The 17,635-nt window shown below is 40.4% G+C and overlaps 1 protein-coding gene across 1 annotated transcript in view; it reads left to right on the top strand.

Moving 5' to 3' along the window:
• The first annotated feature begins 17,584 nt into the window (after positions 1 to 17,584).
• DENND4C (DENN domain containing 4C) overlaps positions 17,585 to 17,635 on the top strand; it is a 74,011-nt gene continuing 73,960 nt past the window's right edge. The window contains exon 1 of the mRNA XM_042012660.1: positions 17,585 to 17,624. The gene's annotated coding sequence lies outside the window, so the exon portion shown is untranslated. The remainder of the gene's footprint in view (positions 17,625 to 17,635) is intronic.

The following is a 17,635-nucleotide window of genomic DNA, read 5'->3' as shown; positions in this document are numbered from 1 at the left end:
TGAATTTTGTGTACTGAACAATATCATTTGTTGGAACTGCATCTTCCATTCCTACAAGGGAACACGTAAAGAGCAGAGAAGGGCGACTACAAAAGGGAAGAACATCATGGAATGATCAAGGCCATCAGGCTCTTTTGGGGAGTGTATTAATGCCAGGTGAAGCTGCAAATGGATTTTTTGGTAGATTTTTTTTGGTATCTTTTCTTAGATAATCTTGGATATTCCTGGAAGGCATATGTGCCTTTGGTATGAGTTGCAGACTGTTGCAGTTCCCCTCTTTGGTCAACAGTTTTCTATAACTAGACTGAAATCTGGTTCCGAATTTTCTGGGTCTGGACCTTTCATTGTGCTGACTGTTAGACATGTTCACAAGCACAATTTTCTCCCAGGATACCTATCCATATGACTGCTTCAAACACTAAAATAAAGATCAAATTTTTACACATGTATGTATACTAATTATTGTGGCGAATAGATTAAAAAGCAGAAGACTGGAGAGGAGGACTGTAAATTGCTCAAGTGACCTTGCAGCTGGGAATAACTCTTGATAAAAGTATGTGAAGAGCAGTGATCCTTTAGCATGAACTGAGTTTAAGAGTGCCTGCATGTCCACCTGTATATCTCTGCTCAGGTGTTGCTTTGGGGATACCCTGGTTCACAGGGTAGTGGAAATTGATTCACACTTTGAGTTCAAGCCACAAGTTTGTGGTTGTTCCATCTGCCTGCCTGTGTCAACTCACACACTAATGTATGCAAATGTAGCTACTGTAAGTGCATCCCTCCTCACAGAAAGTTGGCTGCCAGGATTGTGAGTTCAAGAAAGTCTGAGGACACCATGCTGCACAGGCTGGCTACTCCATAATGCAGGGAGCTGAAGGAGATGCCAAAAACTTGCCCAAAGCCCAGGACATCAGGCAAGTTTGAGGTTCTAAGACAGGGCTGGGGAAAGCCAGGAACAAGCCAGCAATTCAGAGTTAGGATCAGGGCCTGTAAGGATAACAAGTGATCCCCAGACAGGGCCATAGTGATGAGTAAGGTCCAAGGTCAGGATGGGACATCATCCTGTGGCCTGGGATTTGGACCCAGATTAGTAGGCTAAAGGCCAGGCACAGACAGGATTGTGGTGTAGTAGCAGCTGCTGCTCAGGTAGGATCCAATCACTGGAGCAGCACCTTGGGTCAGTTCCCACAGGAGGCTAAGGACTTTCTGCAGTGCTGTCTGGAAGGGATGTCTCTTGGACAGATCTCTCCAAGCTTACCAGAGAGAGGAGACAGTCCTCAACACTACTAAATTGGCCCTGAGGCAGCCAAACCCCCAGGAGGAAGGATGGTCTCAGAGCTTTTTAAACAAGTGTATTTCGTAGCTCCAGTAACCAACAACTGCTGAGAGGAGAAAAAAAAACTAACTCAAGGCCAGAGAGCTCTTCTTACATCCTGTCAAGCCAACTTCTTGCTCCTTCCAGGCTTCTTTGGCTTTTTTCCTTCTTCTGCCCAGATACTTTAGGCTTCTATATTTAAGCTTAAAAGAAGGATGATACAAAGAGAAAACAAAGTAATGCTCGAAGTTACCGCATGCCTGCTAAAAAAAGGTAACAGTAATGTCTCTTCCTTTGAGATGTTAGGAAGACGGGTTTATAAATTCACCCCAGTTTAGCTGCTTAGTAAGTAATTACTGCTAAGGTTGTGACTGATCTTTCAAATAAGAACTATGATAGATAGCCACTAACAATTATTTCATGAAATTGCTGCTAGCTTCACATAAGAATGAACAACCAGAGATCTCTACGAGTGACTTTTCACCCAAACCCAGGAAGCAGGCACTGAATCTAAAGGCATGCAAAGAGACTTTTGAATATCCATGCCCTTCCTGCTCCAGCAGTGGGAGGGTTCCAGAGGAACTACTTTCTGAAAACCCTTTTTCTGAACTTCAGTAAATATCTCCCTATAAGGGAGGCATCTCCCTTTAGTACCTTAAGCAAATGGAACCCAGTTTAAGCTTTACTTATAAAAGTATCTCTAATCTTTCTTCCTGGTACCTACCAAAAGTCTGTGTTTCTTCAACTTTTCTTACTTTATCACAACCATGTTTTATTTGCAATACGCAGGTGCACTTTTAGGTTAGTCAGCATTCTGTCCTACCTAGGCTGCCTTTTTTTAAAAAAAAGCATATTGTGAGGAGTTAAAACCTATTCCTTTACACTCAAAACCTTGGTGTTTTTTCCTTGACTTTCCTCAGAACTATTCAGCTAATTGTGAAGTCATCTTCTCATATGGAACCACTTTTTCTGGATGTGAACAATAGTGAGTCAGTGAATCAGCAGACAACAAGCTTCCTGAGTGAAGTCAGCAGTTCCTATTGCCCCTCTATTCTGTATTGCAGAGGGATGTGTCAGACAAAGATTGCCAGACTGCTATACGTATCTACCAGAATTGCTAAATACTTCATCTTTGACCTTTCCCCTAGTTCCTCTCTCTTCTCCTTTTGTATGTTCATAGTCTTTAGTATCAAAATCCACACCCTTGATTTTAAAAATAAGGAAAGACAATGGATTCACAAATTAGGGTATCTTCTCCCTGATTATTCTTGCTTGCTCATCCGTCTGCTCAGTAACTACATTTACACAAATATTAAGGACAGAACTAGTCAGGTAGCAGAAATACATTAATTTCTTCATCTAAATAATTAATGTCAGTACCTCACCTTTTGCTAAATCCCTTCAGCGCGGCCTGTTTATAAAGCTCTCTTTCTGGTGAAACTGCAAGATTATGGAGCTTCTGACAAAAAACAGACATCATGGCTTCCTTTACAGATGTAATATTTCTTATAGCAACTGAAACTAAGAAAAAGAAAGAAAAAAACCCCCTCAGTTCTGTGCTATTGTTTCATAAGAACTTTGAAATTTTGTAACTGCTAACAGTGACATCTTAAAAGGTAATTCCAAAGAAAAAATAATAATTTTCCAACACCACATGATCTTCTCAAATGTATTATACACTATTTAAAGCAAAAAAGCCATGGTGCTCCTCATGGAAATTGTGCTAATAACACTAAATAATAATGATATTCAGAATTTTTTTGCACCGTTAACTAATAAGTGTGTAAGAACCTAATTAGGAGCAAAAGAGTATTATTATTATTATTATTATTACTACTATTATTATTAAACAAGCATTCCACTTCTGACAGTCCTAATTCTCAGACTTAAACAATACATTAGAAACTTGCCATTAACATCACTAAACTTTGGATTATAATACATGTGATCTGTCTAACATCCCTCAATGAGCAGACAGAGATTCCAACAGGCACTGAATAAATCTCTCAGGATTTGGAGGCCACTCTTCCATGTCAGTCCTTTTCCTGACAAAAAAAGTTTCTATTTTCTTAGGTTATTGGCAGACAGTGATAAAATTTCCCCTGAACCTCTTTTTCTCCAGGCTTAACAACCCCAGCTTCCTCAGCTGCTCCCCAAAAGATTTGTGCTCCAGACCCTTCCCCAGCTGCGTTGCCCTCCTCTGGACACGCTCCAGCACCTCAGCGTCTGTCCCATAGTGAGTGACAGGCCCAAAACTGAACACAGGATTTGAGGTGTGGCCTTGTAAGTGCAGAGTACAGAGGGGTGGTCACTGCCCTGGTCCTGCTGGCCACACTATTGCAGATCCAGGCCAGGATGCCACTGGCCTTCCTGGCCATCTGGGCACAGCTGGCTCATGTTCAGCTGCTGTCACCAGCACCCCCAGGTCCTTTACCACTGGGCAGCTTTCCAGTCATGCTGCCCCCAGCCTGTAGTGCTACATGGGGTTGTTGTGCCCCAAGGGAAAGACCTGGCACTTGGCTTTGTTTAACCTCATTTAGTTGGCCTCTTAATTCTGCTTACTGTTGTAACTTCACTTGAATTTCCTCCACTAGTAGTTATTTAATGTTCTTGTAAGTACCATTGCTAGCCAAATTGTTTAAGTAGTGGGTCTATCACAATCTAAGGCTGTTGATAAGTAAGCTATTTTAGTTTTATACATATATTTACTAAATTCGTAGTTGGATGTGAGCAAAGCATTCATTTTTTTGATAAAAAGATTCTTGGTATCTTCTCATAGACAAAAACTTTACTACCATATTCTTGGATAAATCCCACATTGTTTATGAAAGCATTGTCCTACACTGAATATTTAAAAAATAAAAATATATTTTGGCATTAGATGGCATTCCATGTCTACTTTGAAAAAATAGGAAATTACTGTAAACATTGGCCATAAATTTTGTCTCAACAATTTACTGATGATCTTTTCTGAGTTTAAGTGGAACTTATAGTTTCTTAAACCCTTGTGATGTCTTTGCCAACTGTAACAAGCAGGAATAAAGAAGAAATCTGTACTCTGAGGACTATAGTTTTAAAGCAGACTCTATACTTTCGGTAACTTTCATCACTATAACATCATGGAATTTAAAATTTAACTTTTAATTCTATTACTCGTTGCAAACAAATATTCTGAAGACCAGAAAAACAAGTATTTACAAAAATCCTTGGGAACACCAAGCTCTTCCAATTCCTTAGTATGTTTGATACTGAAATTGGCCGGATAGAAACTTCTACCACAGTTCTGAGTATTAAAAAGCAGGCCTTTATTACAGCTTGCTGGTCACTCGGGGCACCCTTCCTCCTTTTGAGTGCCCTGAGCATCGAGTGAACAGAGTTTTTATCATGCACACTGATTACTTATTCTTTCGCTATCCCTACTTACTTGACTTTATTTGACATAATCACTCCCCTTACCAGAAGTCCTTATGTGATTCTTTGGGGTCTGTCTTCAATGTCCAGTGTCATTTCTATGTGGCTGTTCCTTGACCCCTGCTTTTGAGTAAGTGCAATATCGTTGTTTTGCATAACTTCTACTCTGTCAGCCTTGCAGAGCTGAGCTGATTTCCTGCTTGTGTTTAGCATGACTTCTGTTTGCCTAAGTTACATCCTTAATCTATTTCTCCAAAGTTGTGCTGTTGTGTTCTACTGTCCTTGATAAGAGCAAATGCTGTTCTGTTCTACTGTCCTTATCATGTTGACCGCAAATTTCACAGACTTCTTCTTAAAACCTATGTGGCAGAATGACTGTAAGCTGCCTCACCATGGTCTGCACCATGGGCCACAGGGGAATCTCAGGCCTGGAGCACCTCCACCCCCTCCTTCTCCACTGACCTTGGTGTCTGCAGAGTTTTTCCTCTCACATGTTCTCTCTCTGTTCTTCTCTGGCCGCAATTATGTCTGCTCAATACCTTTTTTCCTTCTTTGATATGTTATTATAGAAGTGTTACCACCATTGCTGATGGGATCGTCCTTGTCCAGTGGCAGGTTCCTCTCAGAGCCATCTGCCATTGGCTCTGCCAGACATCGAGGAAGCTTCTAGCAGCTTATCAGAGAAGACACCCCTGCAGACCCTTGGCTACCAAAACTTTGCCAGGCAAACCCATACTGATGCACAGCATAAAACCTGTCACTATCACAAGTCTGATTGAAGTTTCACATAAAAGTAGGAGATCTGGTGTGCAGTTCCACATACATCAACATATAAACTAGCTGTACAAGAGTGAAACAATAATTCAAGGAGAAATTACTCACAAGTATGCATACCGTGTTGCGTAAGACATATAAGAAACCCTTAACTGTAGTAGCATGACAGAAGTGCTGCCCAGCTCAGCACAAAAATAATCATTGAAGTGAAAACTTAATTCTTGTTACGTTTATATGGATCTTCTGAGTAGTAAGACTAACATGCCGTATTAATTCTAAAAAATTGTGTCCTTCTCTAGGTAACTATTTACTCATTTTCATCTAAGAAACACTGTTAATAAATACTAAAGGATGGCCAGCCCTAGTCATGTGGCTACTGTGAAAATCCATTCTTAGAGGTCAAGCAACATCAACCTAAACCACATAAATTTGCTCCTGACTTTTCAGTACTCCTCAAACACACTACTTTTTACTGTGACAAGAGGGAGGAAGACACTATTTTGTAGATTATAAGAGCCTTCAATGAACTGAGACGATTAACCAGGACAGTTTCACTCAGGAGAAGATATTCTTTGAATCAGTCTCCAAAACAGTGACAACCATTAAAGGTTGTAATTATCTTCTCAGTGAAAACAGTATTAGGCCCTGTGGCAGCAAGTGATGGATTATGATTTCTGTCCCTCAAATACCACAGAAATACCATTTTATATCCTAGAAAAAAGTGTCTTCTCCTCCATAAAACCAGTTATAAGATTTGCTTTTGCCTTTCATGTATCATTTAGCCAATTCAACACTATTTTATGGCTTGCAATTTACAGACTACTAAAAACAAAAAACAGGAATTGAACACATTAAAAGATTACTGGTTTCTGCATTTTATATCAGATTTGGAAAGAAACGTGTCACAGCAGACATTAAAGTTTAGACAATTAACCACAATTTTAAAAACCTTCCTATGAATACTGCACGCATGATTTTAAAAAATTACAAAATCTTTACATAACTCTATACATAGTATGAAGGACCATGGTAGGGAACATCCAGGAATTCTTCAAATTAACTCAGTGGAATATAAAAAAATTAGAATATAAATAGAAGCTTTGTCTATTTATAATTACCACAAATACATTTACAGACTTTCAGAAGGAGCAGCTATAATTTGGAATACTTTTCCTTCTCTTCCTACTAAAATCACACTATTGCTAACATATTTAGAATCTCTTGTGTTTCCTTCCCTCATTACAAGGAAGAATAAATCCTGTAAATCACAAGTTGTCCCCTTCCTCCCTCAGGTCAGGAGACTTACATGCTCTGTGAATTACAAATAAAATTAAGACATTTGCACTCCAGTTTTAACTGTATCTGTGTGTAGCAGCACTCTGCCTAAACAAAGCCAGTGCAACACCAGCAGGACACAACATATTCAAACTGTGCTGAAGTATCAGGACCTCTCAGATCATAAATTTTAGCTGGTTTTAACAATTTTAAAAATTGACATCATAAAGGTAGGTAATTAGGTATTAGGGTCCATGTGATAAACAGGCTTATCTCATCAGATAATTTAGTGCAGCAATGCAGACATATAAGGAATGTGTAAGATACAATCCAGTAAAGTGCTTAAACATTCATTTAACTTAAAAGCTCGACAACATCCATAATTAGGGAAGCCTTCATGATGATGATTTTATTGCTGAACTTTTGAAAACATTTTCAGCTTTTTAAGTAACACCAACTCCACTGTCTGAAATTTCCTGAAAGGAGATTATACAATACTGCCACACTCTGCCAGGGAAAACTTTAAACACAAAAAAGCCAAAGAGAGGTGGGGACAACTTGATGGAAAGAAATTAAATAACTTTCCCATACAGGAGATTTTTGCTCCACCTAATGGTCAGAAAGGAAAAGGTTGTTCTGTATGCTTCCTATTTGCTGCACAATCAATGTTTGAAGACACATTTGAATAGGATGTGTCAAAGTAATACACATAATTATATCATAGTAACATTATAAGTAGGACTTATTGCAGCAATAACTAAGAAACACCAGCAATTTTACCTCATACATTCAACAGCTAATGGATTTTTGCTATCCTTGGAACTACATCAATGGCACCATGGTAGCTTCCAAAGAACTGAGTATGTGCTGAGTGTTGCTGCGTTTGTACATTACATAATGGGAAAGGTCCTTAGTGTGTGAAGACTGTCAGCCTGTGAATGTACTACGTGAACTTATATTGGTGAAGATCTGGTCCTTATGTTATGCTTTGTTTGCTGAATCTTTGTTACATACTGTACCAATTACTCATGTAACATGCATTCTCCAGATAAAACCAAAGTCCTTCACACATTCCACTCAAAGATCTATGTACTAATTCATTAGGTACTTGCAGGCGTGGGTTTGTTCCACTAGGTATGAACCTGCAGCATAGAGCATCAGGCCAAGTCAGTGACATCCTGCGGATGTCTTTTTTTTTTAATGTAGATATGCAAAAATTCTGTATTTACTCGAGTGATATAATGAAAAACACCTTTCTTCCATGTTTTGAGAAAAACAATGTGAAGGTACCTACGTCTGGATAAGATGGATTCTTATAGCAAGTAATCCAATTTGAATAATCAATGTAATGTGATCTACAAAAAATTTTCCCAAAACACCATAAATTACTAAGGAATGTTTGAAATACTTTGTCTTTTTCCAAAAAATAATTCTGTTGTCAGACATAGAATATCCGAATTGTGTATACATTTACTAAGACATACAGAATATCTCCAACAGTGGTAGTAGACCTGCATGGAACACCTTTTAGTACTACACTATGTGCCTCTGGTTCTAGATGCTAAATCACCAAATATGGGCAGATTTAGGCTTAGTTACAAATTTTCTCTGAAAGACCAGAATACAGCTGAAATGGAAATTCCTTGGGAATTTATGTAAAAAGAGGAAAAAAACCCCAAACAACAAAAAAACCCCAACCACAACCACAAAGGTGAGAAGAAAACCGGCATTAGACAAGAGGAATGAGAAGACCCTAAAAAGTAGATTAACATGTCCTAACAGAATTACATTTAATAGGCCATTAAAAATCCTTAGTTTGCTCAGAATTGAGAAGAAATCTTGCTGTACCTAAATCATAGCTACTCCAGCTAAATTTTTATTACATTCTTTAAGAAAACAACATTATTTTTATTGTTATATCAATTTTTTATTTTATTATAAAATTGCTTTAAAAAATGTCTACTCTGCAAAGTGTCATGAAAACCCAGTAAACTCATAATAGAAATACATGAAAGTATGGAATATACAATACTGATTTCTGATTAAGACCCTTGTGATCCAGTGATCCAGATTCTAATCAGAGTCAAGCTTCTTCACCTTTTTTTTTTAACAGTGTAAGGAAACCCTTCTATTTCTACCGTTCTGCAAATAGGAAAGCTTATTATTTTGGGAATGTATGTATTTAAGTGTATGAATAAGTGATTTTAGACTTTATGCTACAGTACAGAGCTATTCTGAAATTGATTGATATTAATATTACTACACACATATCGAACTGTCTATATATGCTTGTAATATAAAACACCAGAGGAACAGCTTCTGCTGCTGTACAACAGTATCCAGTTATGAGCCTATAAAGCTCTATATCAAGTATTGACCACTCTATCATTTTAAATATAGTCAAAATAACAAAAATCATAGAGTAACAGTCCATGCTCTCAGTTACATCGAGTTGTGCATGGGCAACACGTTAGCAAGGCTGACTACTTTATCAGACAACTGTGTAGGAACTAATTCATGTAAGTGTTTTTCACCCAGTGCTAACCATACATTTATTCTTGCTGTTACTTATTCTGTTTGTAAAATAACATTTCCTTTCAGATAATTGGAAGAAAATCGTTTGTATGTGTTTGGATTATCTCAGATTGCAAAGTTTTCACAAGGTTTTGCAATGTTTCATGTTAAACCTAGGGAACAGTTAATGAAGTCTGAAAACATTGTTCTAGCAGAGAAATATCTTTCTGTTTGAGTACTAGTTTTCTAGTTAATCAATAGTAAAAAAAAAAAAAATTGTAACAATAGTTTTCATGTTTATCCTGATATCACACAATATGACGGCAGGCCTGGTTCCTACGGTATATCACCGTGTCCCGCAGCCATAGGGAGGAGGAGGAGGAGAAGATCCAGCAGGCAGGAGTTGTGCAGCAAGATTGATTTATTGAATTATTTTACAAACAAAGGACCAGCCACCCCTTGGGTGTGACTGGCCAAAATCCTAGAACATCCATTATCAAAATATTTTCTACTATACCATAAACAAGACTTTCCAAGGTTGCAGGTGGCTTGGTTGTTTACATTCCCTGCTACCTCTTCTGTGAGAGAGAAAAGTCTCTCACGGACTTAGAAAAATAACAAGAAAATCCTCGCTAACAGCATTTTTGTACCTGCAACACAATGTTACAGAAAACATTATTTATGTAATATTATGATTAGCATAGAGAGATTAAGGAATTCATAGAAGGTAGTTAAAAGTCCCAGGGGATGAAGTAGAAATACAGGAGCTGTGTGTATTACTTGTGCATTTGTGATATGCTCTGGCTACTAGATTTTCCTGTTTCCTGAAAAGATATAAATGAGTAGCATGCATCTGGAACATATCTGCACATTTTACCATCAAATAGAGCTGATTTGATCATACACCTAGGCTTTCAATTTGTTATGTGATATGTAACAAATTTAGGAAAGAAGTGGAGAACGGTAACAAAGATTCAGGAAAAAGAAAGTACCATAAGCAGTTACTCTTCTGGAAAGAGTGAAGAGAAATACAAATGGAGCAAAGAGAACACAAACTTCTAAGGTCATGACTGAAAGCACCACCCATGGTGTGCTGCAGAGAACTCTATTTATTTAGTTTGGAAAGATGAAAGGCTGAGTCACTCCTAAGCCAATGACATAAACCTTGGGTAGGGAGATACCCTACCTCATTTCTCACTCATCTGATGCCAGAAATATGTTACAAGGTCATTCCCTCCACCTTTCTCAAGCAGGAGATAGAAAAGATGAACAGAGAGACCTCTGGGAATGCTGCAGTCTTTTGTGTTCAAATGACACCACCATTAGCTCAGGAAAGAAAAGGGCTAGGCAGCATTCATCTAGCTAACTCTTAACCTGCAGAGTCCTGAAAGAAAATCTCTTCTATATTCTAGGACTCCCCAACAGGATCAAATATTCTATTTCCATATACAAACCAGCCTCTGTACTTAGTCTATCACTTCCCATCCTTTTCCCTGTAAAGCACCTAATAAATGAAAAAGGAACTGTGAAAGGAAAAAACAAAACCAAATGCATACACACCCATTTGCTGTATTTACATATGCTCTGGAGCATGGGAACAAACTCCATTAGTCACACTGAGTGATTATTTTTCCCCTTAAGATAGGGTCTCAGATAAATGCTTCCAGGATTAAAATCTTAAGAGTGGACTTTACTAAATCCACTTAGCTTTTAAGTTCACTTATACCAAATGTAAATAGGTTTTTTTATAGAAACCTGAACTGTCTGGATAAGGCAACCCTACCTGCTGTCCGACACCTCAAAGAGTACTTACCTGCTTCCACTGTGACTAGAACTACTATGAGTCTCCTATCACTTTTCAGAGGTACTTTCTGAAGCACACTTTAAGCAGACTGAGTGGCTTAGGAAAGGGATCCTCTTGCTGATGTCTTTGTTTTGCTAGGAAGTGCATCTGTGGAGCCACAAGAAAGCTAAACCTATGCTTCTCAGTGGTTTTCTTAAAATGTCAGTTGCCTGGGTTTAATCATTCCACATGAAATGAACTGTCTTGTCAGAACAAAAGGGTTAAGAAGACAACTAAGAACTATGCACTGGGATATGATGGTGGCCTCCTCCATGGGCTTGAAGTGTTTGTGGAATCATAACCTGAGTTAATAAGTCTCAGATTGCATTAAGACATCTTGCTTATCCTTACATATGAGGGAGTTCTCCCCCTCATATGTATCCTCATGGAGTGGGATGACTGAGGACACAAGGCTGTAACTGAGATTAGAGAACAGGAGTGAGCAGGGAAGAAATTGCTAGAGGAGGGGTAAAGTCAGAGGACAAAATATTGAGAAAGCTACAGTCAAGCAACAGAGACCTGTGGTTAACTCTCAGGAAGAAACACCCCCACATACTCCTAGTGAGGCTAACTGATGCATGCCGGTCCCAGACACCTGGGTTCATAGCCAAAGGCCCTCACAACAGTAGTCCCCAGTCACATCCCTACTCCCTTCCTAGAAAACATTTTGCAGTCTCCCACTGTAAGCATTGTTGCTTCCCTAATTCTTAAATGAAAACGGCAATAGAATGATAATGTGTTTGTTTACTTGCCTCCAATTCCTTTTCTCTTGTGTTCAGCTTTCTAGGATCATGGCCATTTCCAGCAGTATCTCTGAGATTTAACAAGGAACATCCTATTGTCTTGTATATCTAACTTCTACCTTTCTGTTAAGCATGGGTAAAACAACAAATTCATTTGGCTTAGTGTTACACATTTCCAGTCAGTCCTCAGAAGACCAATGAAAGACTAGTTGGGTAGGTTCTATTTTTTTAAAATAAATATGCTAAAAGTTGGATTTAATTACAGATGTTGAAACCAATAAAAATTATTAGCTTGAATTACCTTTAGACTACACGTAAATAAACAATGGTGCCCAAAAAAGCATCTAGAAATTAAATATCTAACTTTTTTCAGTGGGTACACAGTAAGAAACTATGTCTTATTTCACATCTGAGTTTCATAGAATCATAGGATATCTTGAGTTGGAAGGGACCATAAAGGTCATCTATTTCCAAACCCTCTGCTGTGGCCAGCAACACCTTCCACTAGAACAGGTTGCTCCGAGCTTCATCCAGCCAGGCCATGAACACTCCTATGGATGGGGCATCCACAACTTCTCTGGGAAACCTGGGCCAGTGCCTCACCATTGTCACAGTAAAGAATTTCTTGCTAATATCTAATCTAAATCTAGTCTCAATTTGAAGCTGTTCCCCCTTGTCCTGTCACTACATGCTCTGGTGAGCGGTCTCTCTCCATCTTTCTTGTAAGTTCCCTTCAGGTACTGGAAGGCCACAATTAGGTCACCCCAAAACCTCCTCTTCTCCAGGCTGTACAATCCAAATTCTCTCAGCCTGTTTTCCTGGGAGAGGTGCTCCATCCCTCCCCTAGATTTGCTCCAACAGGTCCATGTCCTTCCTGCATCCAGAGCTGGATGCAGCACTGCAGGTGGGGTCTCACCAGAGCAGAGCAGAGGGCAGAATCCCCTCCCTGGCCCTGCTGCCCACCCTGCTTTGGATGCAGCCCAGGACACAGTTGGCTCTCTGGGCCGTGAGCACACATTGCTGGGTTGTGTCCAGCCTTTCCTTCACCTGCTCTCAATCTGTTCATCCTCCAGCCTGTAATTATACCAGGGATTTCCCCAACCCAGGGGCAGTTTGTGTCGCATTGTATTCTAGACAATATTTTTTGTTTCTTGTCTCTATTTTTTGTTTACTTCTCTCGTATTTACTCTTTGTGAAGGTACTTATTTATTTCAATCAAGTCAACCCAGATCTTTTGATAAACTGAGCAAGTTTTTGCTCAAGAAAAAGAGTTTTCTCACTTCCAAGAAGTGAGTTCTCTTGGAAAATAAATGAAAAATGAGGTTATGTTACTAAAACCAGCCATTAAGACCTAAGTAAGTACTTACAGTTAAGAAGTCAGGTTAGGTAAGTGACGGACAGAGTGGGTCAGCATAAACTGACCTGAATTTTAAAACAGAATTCATGTTCAGAGACATTCCCATTAGGATAGGATCAATTATCTCAGCAATTACAGGTGGATCAAAAATCACATAAATCACAAATCTGAGTGTACTTAAAAAATTACTGTCTTTTGTGCATTTTTGCTCACATGGGCCAACTGGCCAGGTTCAACACGGAAAAGCAACAGAACCTTCTGTGGAGTATAGAGAAGTGACTGTTGTGTAACAGCTAACCCAGGAACCTGCTAAAAAAATCCAGAGCCAAATCTAACAGCAAAAAACAGACAAAAGAGAGTCCTAGCAAAAACAGATTGTAACAATCTTGTGCTAACCGAAACCCCCTTTTTCTATGTGCAGCCAAAACCGAGAGGTATCATGCTCAATACCTTTTAGCAGGAGTTACCTCTTTTTTCCAGCTACTGAGGACTCATGTAAGAAATAATACTTGAGGGAATCATAAACATTTTAAAAACAATTTTAAGACCTGTTGCCTTCTAAGCTGGACACAGAGAGTCTCTAACTGAAAGCTTTTACAGGGAAAAGAAACATGATATTTTTCAGAAAAATATACTGACAAAGCCTTTGGAAAATAAACATCTCAAAAAATCCTGCCACATTTTATGTAGAAAATATCAAGATAACATGATTTTTTTAAATGAATGATTTCAAAGTATTCTTGAATTTAGGCAGTATTTTAAGCAGCATCAATTATTCATTAAAAAATAGTTAATATAGAGATCCGTATTCTCCCCTGCTGGTATCTATGAAGACCTTTCCACCAAGAATACCCTAACTTAGGTTTTGATCTCATAACACAGTGATAACTAGCAAAAATTTATAATACTGGATTGAAATCCTGAAACTTTCAGACAAAAAGGTGTTTTTCCAATAGACAGATTTGCTGAAATAGTTGCCAATTACAGGATATATGTTTTAAGCTGAAGCTAAATATGACAATGATTTCATTTTTATCCCATCTCTGTATGTCACTGATTAAAGCCAGAAAGAGCCTATGAACCTTCCACTCCCACCCATACCATACAGTCTGAGCAAATAAATTGTGAAACCATAACCAGTTGTACAATAAGAAGAAACACACGGATTCAGTGCTTTCTGTCTTATATGGAATTACAGAACACAGCCACAACTGCTCAAAAGTAAACAGTGATCAGATCTTCCACAGATTACAGTGAGAGCATTACCTCAAGCAATTTTTAACAGATTGCAACCAGCAGAACTCCCTGAGGCAGCAGGCAACTATCCCTTTATTCATTTTCACTATCTCCTTTATGGACCCAACTCCTACTTCATCTGTCAATTCCAAAAGACAGAGAAGATGAAGTGGTCTCTGATGTAATTTCCACAATTCATATGACTGGAGGTAACTACAGGATTAAGGAATGAAATCTTCCAGCAGTTATGAAGAAATTTTCAAGTGTTCTGTAAGAAAACTGAAAAGGAAAGGTATTTTTATTCCCAAGGACTCAAAATAAACAAATTATTTGCTCCAATGACTTTAAAGGATCAGGCCTTCCTGGAGTGTAAATTTGGCAATTGGTGACTAATCAAAGTCAAGACAATTTTTGAAAACTATCTGAAACTACATTGAACAGAGGGGGGTTTTTTGCTACTCAGATGCAAATTAAACAGAATTATTTGCTATAATATAAAATCCTTAAATTATAGGTTTTCAGGATCAGTAACAAGCTGCGTGACACATGCATGGTACAAAGAATTATTTTTGAACAAAAAACATTGATGCTTAGATTATCTGTTTTGGTTAAAAGACAAAAAGAGCAGAAAAGATCAAGAAACTCATGGTATTCCAGGAAAAAAAAACCCACTACGTCTTTAGATGCAAGGATCAGAGCTAACCTCTCTGGGTGAAATCGGTTCAAAAACACATAAAATTAGCTGCCTTTCTCTTGGCCTCATTCTTTCCTTTGGGTATTCCTTTGGAATTAAGGATGGCATGAGCAATACAGTGACTAAGTGCTACCAAAAGGATAGTCATCTCATTTTTTATGGCAGATCTACTGCTCAGTGAGTTTTTAGGGTACTTTATTAAGTCAAGAATTCAGGGAGAAAAATAAACACATTAGAACACCCCTTGATCTTCCTAGTCAGTTATTGAATAAAATCAGCATAGTGGAACATCTGATGGATGCCAGAGCTGCTGAGAGGTGATAGAAATCTGCAGCCAGAAAGGAAGACATCTTAGGGTAGAACCAAATAGAATACTTGGTTCTACAAGAGATTGTAGGTCCTCTTGGGAGGGACCTTCAATCATTTAGTCCAACTGCTTGACCACTCCCAGGCTGAGTAAAACATGGAGTCCTTTATTGATGGCACCATCCAAAAGCTTCTTAGACACTGATAGGCTTAGGTCATTGTCCACTTCTTTAAGGAGTCTGTTCCAGTGTGTGACCACCCTCCTGGTAAAGAAATGCTTCCCAGTGTTCAGCCTAAACCTTCCCCAGTGCAGCTTTGGGCCATTCTCATACATCCTGGTGCTGGGTCCCAGGGAGAAGAGATCACATCCTTATCCACATCCCCTCCTCAGAAAGCTGTACAGGGAAACAAGGTCATCCCTCAGCCTTCTTTTCTCCAAACTAGACAAACCCAGAGTCCTCAGCTGCTCCTCATAGGACACTCCTTCCAGCTGTTTCACCAGTTTTTCTCCCATCCTCTGGACACATTCAGGGGCCTTCACATCCTTTTTAAATTGTGGGGCCCAGCACTACACACAGGACTCAGGGTGAGGCTACACCATGGCTGCATCCAGCAGGATGATCCTGATCCCAGCTGGTGCTGCCATGTCTGATGCAGCCGGGATGGGGTTTGCCCGGGCACACAACTGCTGACTCACACTGAGCTGCTGCCCACCAGCACCCCCAGGTCCCTTTCTGCAGGGCTGCTCTCCACACACTCCTCTCCCAGTCTGTATTTGTGTCCAGTGTTCCTCCAGCCCAGGTGCTGAATTTAGTATTTGTTCTTGTTAGACATCCTGCCACTGATTATTTCCAATGCTCTGATCTATCCAGATTGCTTTGCATCCAAAGAGGCCTCCTGGAGACTCAACAGCAACCCCCAATTTTGTATCATCAGCAAACATACTAATTGTGCTTTCAACTCCTGCCTTCTGATCACAAAAAACCAAAAGCATTGAATAGGACTGGCCCTAGAATTGAATCCTGAGGAACACCACTGATGACCCACTGCCAGCCAGATATAGCCCCACTCACTGCTACTCTTTGAGCTCTGCCCTTCAGCCAATTCTTCACCCAATGCACTGTGAACCTGCCCCTCTCATAGCGGGACAACTTGTTCAGAAGGATGCTGCAAGTACCAAAAGCCTCATTAAAATACAGAAAAACTGTATCTACCATCTCCCCTTCACCCAAGGTAAGCTCCTCTGAGCTTGTCCAGACCACTACACTTTTATGTCTTTCAGAAAATGTGACAAGCACTATTTGGTTAATGAGAGTCACCTATGAAGTGCATGGCCTCATTGGGGTAGGCGCCTGAAATGATCATGGCCATACGAGAATCAGCTGAGGTCATTCGGTCTGTTCAGCCTGGAGGAGACTGAGGACAGACCTCATTACAGTCCACAGGTTCCTCCTGAGAAGAAGTGGAGGGGCAGGCACTGATCTTTTGTCTCTGGTGAACAGTGACAGGACCGGAGGGAATGATATGAAGCTGCATCAAAGGATGTTTAGGTAGGCTATTAAGAAAAGGTTCTTCACCCCGAGAGTGGTTGGGCACTGGAACAGGCTCCTCAGGGAGGAAGCCTGCACCAAGCATGGCAGAGTTCAAGAAGCATTTTGACAGTGCTCTCGGTGTGATTCTCGAGGACGTCCTGTGTAGGGCTACGAGCTGAACCTCCTGGTGGGTTTCTTCCAACTCAGAATATTCTATGATTCGCCAAGTGTTCTTTCTCACTACATTTTTCCTGGTACAACCCAGTACCTCACAGAAGCCACAGCGAGGGCACGGGCACCCCCCGTAACCTCACCCTGAGAGGACACGGGGCCGGCTCCTCGGGGTGCCCGCCGCAGGTGCCCGTGCCGCGGCCGAGCCCCGGGCTCCGGCCGCTCCCGCCGGCGCCCCCTGGCCGCCGCAGCGCCGCTCCCTGGCCCCGCCACCGCCTCCTTTCGGGGCGGGCCCTAGACCCGCCTGTAGGCGTTGGAGGGGGAGAAAGTAACATGGTGGCGGCTTCCTTCCCAAGCAGGAGCGGCGGCGGGTGCGGCGGCTCCTGAGGCGGCGGCGGGCGCGGGGCGGGGGCGGCTGCCGGCGGCGCGCTCGAGGGGCAGGGGCCGGCGGGCTAGGCGCCTGA

The sequence above is a fragment of the Corvus kubaryi genome, unplaced genomic scaffold (genome assembly GCF_017639235.1).
Source record: "Corvus kubaryi isolate FWS band 111438036 unplaced genomic scaffold, C.kubaryi_AGA036_p1.0 split1-37296, whole genome shotgun sequence".
Taxonomy (NCBI): Eukaryota; Metazoa; Chordata; class Aves; order Passeriformes; family Corvidae; genus Corvus; species Corvus kubaryi.
Note: the sequence above shows the minus strand (reverse complement) of the source record. Positions and strands in the feature narration are given on the sequence as shown.